Raw genomic sequence first — 9,000 nt, forward strand, 5'->3', positions numbered from 1 at the left:
TATTATCCTTAATTTAAAATTCACTTTAATCGGCTATCTAAAATTTTAAATGATTCTTTGGCCGGATTTATTGCAGTATGACTCCATTTTAAGTTTATCGATATCTCTAGCCCCAGAACTTGAATTTTTAATACCCTATATACACAAAACATTATTCTTTGAATCATTAAATGTTAAATTAGTTGATTATTATTTTAAAACATTGCATATATTGTCTTAAAATTGTCAATTAGTTTATTTTTTGACACCATACTTGGCTTAACCTCAATGCAAACTACTCAANACTACTCAAATTGCATTCCAATTCAAATTCGAATATCATATCAGTTTGTTAGTAATAGTAATTTTTTAAAAACGACACATAATGTAAATTAAGAAAAATATTCGAAGAAATCCTTATCTTATCTATGTATTTGAGTTGAAAAAATATATTTGAAATTGATGAGATTAACTTTCAAATTTTTTATACTCAACAAAGATGAAACATAAGAAGAAATTTGTTGTCATATTTTATTTTTCGTTTTTAGATCTTTCTAACATTTTTTTCAATATTTATTTTCTTTTATCTCATTTCTTATGTCAATATTTCTTTTGTTACAAAAAATTAATTTATTTCATATTGTTAGTCTTTGGTTGAAATTACTTCATATTTTTCTTTTGGCTTTATCTAATCAGCCTAAATATGTGCTCACCCGACCACTTAAATTAAAAAATTGAATGATGTGTAATTTCTATATAATCCATATATAATATGTGTATAATCGTGTGTTGTCGGTATATCATCTATTTATATTAGCTATAAAGAGTAAACAATAAATATGGCCGGATATTATGTAAATATTCCATAAGATTTCGGTTTTTTGAGTTTATCCATGATATAACTTCTATTATAATAAATTTAAAACTCTCTACTAATGTTCAAAAATATCTTATCTTTTTATTATCTTTGAATTAAAAAAAAGTAAAGAGTCTTTTCGAAATAATTTGTTTACATTTTAAAAAAAAATATTTTACGTCATACCAATTTTTTCTTTATATATACTCTTTGTTACACTTAAAAGTCGCTATGAAACTATCAATTAGAACCAATTTATCTCTTCTTGAGTTTGAAAAAAAACCTTTCACATAATCTAATGATTCAAAACTAATATGTATTCCAACGAAAAAAATATTATACCTTGCAATATTGGCTTGACTTACAGCTAAATGAAGGGGTTTCAGCTTATACCCTTCAATTCATTGAATGTGCTAAAAATTAAATTAAATGATAGCAATTGTTATAGCCAAAGTTTTGTTATTTGTTTGACTGTCCATTTATGCAAATTGACTCTTCAAACAAATATTCTTCAAGAAGAAAAAAGAAAACAACTTTTTTTTTTTTTAAATATATTGAATGATTTTGTGATGTTTCTTTCTTCAGCATGTATGTTTTACTTTATTATATATGTAAGTAAACTTTTATTTGATTTTGTAACTCCTTATTGTTATTTTAGATAAACATATACGCAATACCGTTATATATTACATTTTATTTTAAAAGAATTACGTTTTATTCAATCTAGCTACAGTGTTTCAAAGAAACTATACTTATAAGGAATTTTAAATGTGAAAGAGTTTATAGTTATATGGAGTTTTTTTTTCTTGCTAGAGGCAAGGTAGTATTTAATAATTATAAAAAATAACAAAAGTTCTAACATGAATGCATTGATATTAACCCGAATTAAGTATGATACCACATGATAAAGAAAGATAAATGTTATTTCTTAATTTAAATTCGAATTTTAGAACTTTATCTATAAATTCAAAATTATCTTTTAGTTCAAATATATATATATATATATATATGTATTTAACTAAAATAGTCAAATATAGAATAAGTTACCAATATACTATTGACATTTATTTAGCTTGCCACTCTGCTAAATCAATAATCTCATTATATATGGTAACTTTCTTGCTTTTAATAATATATATCTATATATAGAATATTATATTATATTTTATTTGTATTTAATAAAATAGTCAAATATAGAATAAGTTACCATATATAATTGACATTTATTAGCTTGCACTTGGCTTAACCATATCTCAATTATATATGGTAATTCTTGCTTTAATATATATACTGTATTAGTACCCGCGCGGATGCGCAGACACTAATCATGTTCAAATAATTAAGTTATTTGGATTGTATGAAATAATCTTAAATTTACACTTTCTCAGTAAATATGAGATAATAATGAAATATATTAACTACATGAAAATAAAATAACATTTCTTCTATTTTTTTCTTTTTTGATAACATTCTTGCCGGTGTCATTGGATCCTAAAAATAGTCAGGAAGCAAATAAGTACTCATATTTATGGCAAACAATCAAATGTTGAGACAATGAATGACTTTTGGATAAGACTTAACTATTTTACTATTACTTGAACTCTTTATTGGTGTGTTGATATCTCTTAAAATTATTTCTTTCTTAAAATTTCAGTTTCTAAACATTATTTTTTTAATAATAATTATTTTTTATAATATGTAATTGAAAATATTATTCTTAATTCAAAACTCATTTTAGTTGGCTATCTAAAAATATAAAAATTCTTTAGCTAGTGATTATTTTTACTCCATTTTGATATTTTGACATTAACCATGTTAAATATCTGAGTTATTTGAATTATATGTAAATATACTTAACATTTAAACCTTCTAAATAATTATAGATAATCGCCAAGATATTAATTAAGAAAAACTACAATGAAAAAAGAACTAATATTTTTTCATTTCTCGTAAGTGATAATTTTATTTTGCACTATTCTCATAGTGTGTCATTGGAAACCTAAAAATAGCCACAAAGTGAATAATAACTCATATTTATGCGGAAAAACACAAAGGTTGACACGATATAAACGATTCTTTTGGATTACGAGCGTGACTTTATACTACGACTTGAACTCTTATTTGGTCATGATTTTATCTTTCAAAAATTTATTTTGAAATTTTAATTTCTAAAAACTTTATAATATATATATATATATTCATATATATATATATATTAATATTATTTTAATATAATGATTATCTTTATAATGATGCAAGTGAAGATATTATCCCTTAATTTAAAATTCACTTTAATCGGCTATCTAAAAATTTAAATAATTCTTTGGCCGGATTCATTTCAGTATGACTCCACTTTAAGTTTATCGATATCTGTAGCCCAGAATATTTAAATTTTTTAATACCCTATATATTACAAAAAAAAGTTGTTCTTTGATTCATTAAATGTTAAATTAGCTTTTATTACTTATAAAACTTGCATATATTGTATTAAAATTGTCAAGTAGTTATTTTTCGACACCATACTTGGCTTTAACCTCAATGCAAAATTCAAACTACTCAATTACATTCCAACTCAAATTCGAATATCATATCAGTTTTTTGTTAAAGTAATAGTAAATTTTTTTAAAACGACACAATAATTTAAATTAAGAAAATATTCCGAAGATATCCTTATCTTATCTATGTATTTGAGTTGAAAAAATATATTTGAAATTGATGAGATTAACTTTCAATTTTTTTATACTCAAAACAAGATGAACATAAGAAGAAATTTGTTGTCAATCTTTTATTTTTTCGTTTTTAGATCTTTCTAACATTTTTTTCAATATTTATTTTCTTTTATCTTATTTTTTATGTCATTATTTCTTTTGTACAAAATTAATTCATTTCACATAAAAGGATGAGTTTTATAATTGTCTACATATGATTTAATTATATTTTTAGTCTTTGTTGAAATTATTTCATATTTTTCTATTGGTTTTATCTAATCAACTAATACGGTGCTCACCGACACTTAAATTAAAAAATTGAATGATGTTGTAATTTATAAATAATTCATATATAATATGTGTTATAATCGTGTGTTGTCGGTATATCATCTATTTATATATGCTATAAAAAGTAAATAATAAATATGACCGGATTATATGTAAATATTCCATAAGATTTCATTTTGAGTTTATCCATGATATAATTCTATTATAATAATTTTAAAACTCTTACTAATTTTCAAAATTATCTTAATCTTTTTTATTATCTTTGAATTAAAAAAAAGTAGAAGAATTTTTCGAAATAATTTGGTTTTAATTTAAAAAAAAAATATTTCACGTCATAACCAATTTTTTCTTTATTATACTCTTGTTACACTTAAAAGTCGCTTAGAAACTATCAATTAGAAACCAATTTATCTCTTGCTGAGTTTGAAAAAAAAAAAACCTTTCCCATAATCTAATGATTCAAACTAATATTCTTCAACGAAAAAACTTATTATACCCCTTGCAATATTGGCTTGACTACAGCTAAATGAAGAGGTTTCAGCTTATACCCTTCAATTCCTTGCATGTGCTAAAATTGAAATTAATGAATAGCAATTGTAAATAGCCAAGTTTTTGTTATTTGTTTGATGTCCATTTATGATTGACTCTTTCAAACAAATATTCTTCAAGAAGAAAAAAAGAAACAACTTTTTTATTTATTTAAATATGACTATTTGTGATGTTTCTTTCTCTCCAGCATGTATGTTTACTTTATTATATATGTAAGTAAACTTTATTTGGTTTTGTAAACTCTTTTTTGTTATTAGATAAACATAGACGTGTACTATATATTATTTTATTTTAAAAGATTTCGTTTATTCAACATCTAGCTACAGTGTTTCAAAGAAACTTATTTTATAGGGTTTAAAAATGTGAAACGAAGTTTTATAGTTATAGATGGAGTTAATTTTTTTTGCTAGAGGCGAAGTAGTATTTAATTATTATAAAAGAATAAAATGTTCTACGATGATTGCATATGATCATTACCGAAATAATATGATAACATGATAAAACACAAATAAATTTTATTTTTTAATTTTTAAATTCGGAATTTTTAGAACTTTATCTATAATTCACAATTACTCTCTAATTCAAATTCCGTATATAATATATATATATATATGATATATATTAATATATATATAATATTATATTATATTTGTATTTATATAAAATAGCCAAATATAGAATAAAGTTATTACATATACCTTGTCACGACCCAATTCCCACCCGTCGTGATGGCGCTCTCGTGGAAGCAAGGCAGCGAAAGAACAATCAACACTACTTGTTTGGCAATTTCATTAGCATAAACAGGTTTAAACCATAAGATACCGATTAATCATAAGTGCGGAAAATAAAACGTAACATAACGGGGGAAATAATCACCAAACTCACCCATGATCGGGGTGTCACAAGTCACGAGCTAATACAAGAGTTGATGAAAATACTACAAGTTTGGAAAACATAGTCCTGAAGATGATAAAATAATGCCAGAAGAAAAGGAAGAAACGGGGCTGTGGACGTGACAGCTACTCGTTCGGTCCTTATCCGCCTGGTCTGGAAGGAATCAGCGCTGCGTGTACGAACTCAGCTGTGGCCTGCCTCTGCACACATGGTGCCAGGAAGATGTGAGGTATCCGTCCAGTGATATATAAAAATAAATAACGACTGAGAACATAAAATCACCATAAAAGGGCCACAAAAAATGCCTTCAAGCAAGCCGAACATCAGATTAAAAACAGTAGAAACCAGTGAAATATGTAGTAAGAACATCTTGAAAACAGTTTAAAAATCAATAGTACTAACCAGTAGTCAGCCATTGTTACCTTACCGGTCAGTGCCCATTGTTACCTGACAATACGCGCGCTACAGTGCCATTGTTACCACTGGTTCAGCACTTGTTACCTGACCCAAAGCGTATAACGTGTCATTGTTTACCACTGTTCATATTTAATCACTCTAGTGGGTACCTCGCGCTCACTGTGGGTGCGCAGACTCCGAGGGGTCCTTCAGCCAAGCGTATCAACAAGGGCCTGAAAGCCTACAGTATCAATACGAGGCCTGAAAGCCTCCTCACCTCATCACATGCCTCACATAAGGGCCCTTGGCCTAATTGATCAGTCCAGAAATGTCACACAGCCTCGGGCAAACAGTAAAGCAATAATAACTCAGCTCAAAGCAATGTTCAATATCAGTTTAAAACTCCGAGTTTGAGTAAATATGGCTGCGAGTTCATAGAAACAGTTAAAAATTCACAATGGATGAGTTTCAAAATGACATTTCAAACAGTGAGAAAACAGGTGATGCTAGTTATAAAGAGTTCAAACAGTCGCAAATTGAAGCCCCAAATATGGCAATAAGCAATTCATATGAAAAACAAAGTCATTGCTAATACAGCATACATATCATCCGGACTGGACCAAGTCACAATCCCTAATAGTAAATGACCCCGCGGCTCGTCTATGGAACGCGGTCTCATCTCAACCATAGCATCAAGTTGTGTGCAAATTCCGGGGTTTCAACCCTCAGAACATCAATTTAAAATCATTAACTCACATCTACGCCGCCAAAGTTAGTCGCTATGCCTTTTTCCCTCGAATCGACCTCCTCGCGGCAGTGGCGAATCTGATCAAAAACCAAAGAAATACATCACAATAGGCCTAATGTATCATAACCCAATCGAAAAAGACTCGAAAAATATCAAAAAATCACGAAGTTTGGGAAAAACCGAGCCGCGGTCCCACCTTCCTCAGAAAAATTACGAAATCACAACTCCGGAATTCTTGTCTCGCCACGAGTCTATAAACTAATCAATAATATCAAAATCGGGGTCACTTTGACCCTAAAGTCCCATTTTAAACTCTTTAAGTTTCAAACTCCTTAACCTACCTTATTTTTGAACCTTGTTCTTGATTATGCAGTCCATGATTTCAGTTATTGAACCATAAAAAATCAGCTCATAAGTCCACAGAGTTCATACCTGATATAGCCCTCGAATCCCCTTTCAAAATCGCTCAAAGCTTCAAGGTTTCGGAAGTCCAAAATGTCCTCTTTTCCAAAAATTCGCCGAGGAGGTGTTTTCATTATACGCGCCAGTTATTTCTGCTTTCTGCGGATTAATTCCCGCTTTTTGCGCCTTGCCCCGCTTAATGCGGTCCAACTCCGCCTCCTGGCGGACCTTTCACTTAAGGCGACTTTCCGCTTCTGCGGTCCAACTTCGTCATCTGCGGACTGCTTAAGCGACCCAATCCCCGCTTCTGCGGACCCTGAACCTGGGCTTCCTATTTCCGCTCCTGCGAGGCCTAGCTCGCTTCTGCGAGACCGCATCTGCGAATCTCCTTTCTCGCAGATGCGGAAACACTGCTGCAACCAAAAAACCTGCATTTTCCAACTTAATCAATTCCTTCCGCTAGCCCACCCGAAATCACCCCCGAGGCCCCGGGAACCTTCACCAAAGTTCACACACATTTTAAAACATTATTCAAACTCTTCAATCCTCAAAAACACGTCAAACAAACGCTAAACCAATTAAATCACATCGAATTCGAGCCTAAGGTTCTTCAAGAACTTCCAGCATACGCATTCGATCAAAACTCCGAACCAAAACATCTCGGAATGACCTGAATTTTGCGCGCAACATCAAAATCACCTAACGGGAGCTACCTGCAACTCCGGAATCATTCGATCCTCGGATCAAAATCTCAACCCTACCAACCGGAATTTGCCAAATGACTAAACTTTCAATTCAGCTAATTCTACACCGGACCTCCAAAACCAATTCCCGATCACCGCTCTAGTCACAATCATCCCCAAAGCTACCGAATCACCGGAAATCACCCGAGCCTCTAACTAACATAGTCACGTTCCGATGACTTCCAAAACAACTTTCTTAAAGAGACTAATGTCTTCATTTCCTATCACAAACCAAACAATCCAACTCGATAAACCTCACATAACCGTAATGAAGCATAAGAGAAACATAATAATCGGGGAAGACGCGGCGCGGTAACTCACGTGACGACGGCCGGGTTCACATCTCACAACAAAACAAATGCTCGTCCTCGAGGCGGTATCAGAGAAACATACCATGGAGTCTCAAAACAAGTGAAGGATATCTGCCTCGCATCTCCGCTCGGTCTCACCAAGTAGCTTCTCTACGGGGACCTCTCCCACTGCAACCTATTACCGAAGCTCATATCCTTATGATCTCAAACTTCTGAACCTGACGACCCAAAATAGCCACTGGCTTTCATACAATCGATAAGGTCAAGTCATCATCACAATGGAAAACCGTGCTGAAGTCTAACACATGGGCCGGGTCTCCAACATACCTTTCGGAGCTAGAAACATGAATACGCGGTGAACTCCCGACAAGATGGGTGCGAAGCAAGCATGTAGGCCACCTCCCCAACTCTCCCTAAGTATTCAAAAGACCAATGAACCGGGACTCAACTTTCTTCTTTCAATCACATAACGCCTTATAGCGAACCTTCACAACAAGACCTTCTCCGCCCATCATAAGGATATCGTTCGAACCTTCCGGTCCGCATAACTCTTACTGACACGATCTGAGCTGTACGAAGTGTCTCCTGGATCACTTTCCACCTTCTCTAAGGCATCTTTGAACCAACTCTGTCCCCACAGTCTAGGCGCATCGCCGGGCCTCAACACATCCACGGAGATCCTATACACCGTCTCCATATAAGGCCTCTCAATACGGCGCCATCATGAATATGAATGATAGCTGTTGTTTGTAAGCAAACATCTGCCAAGTGGCAAGAACTCAGCCAAGAACCATCCAAATCATAACATAGTTCAGGCAACGCAACATGTCCTGCCAATTCTGAATGGTTACGCTCGGACTGCCCACGCCGTACTGAGCGATGAAAATGCGGTGCTCAACTCTACCTGCGTACCCAACTCTCGCTAAAAGTCCTCCAAAACTGGGAAGTACGAGACTGAGTACCCCTATCTGAAGATGATAGAACTTGGGACTCCATGCACCGAACAATTCTTCCAGATGAAATATATCTCTGCCAGCCGCTTCTGAAAGAATAGGTGTATACACACCCGGAATGAATGTGCGCGGACTTGGTCAGCCGATCCACAATCACGCCAAATCGAATCACG

This window comes from Nicotiana attenuata, unplaced genomic scaffold (genome assembly GCF_001879085.1).
Source record: "Nicotiana attenuata strain UT unplaced genomic scaffold, NIATTr2, whole genome shotgun sequence".
In the NCBI taxonomy this organism is placed as follows: Eukaryota; Viridiplantae; Streptophyta; class Magnoliopsida; order Solanales; family Solanaceae; genus Nicotiana; species Nicotiana attenuata.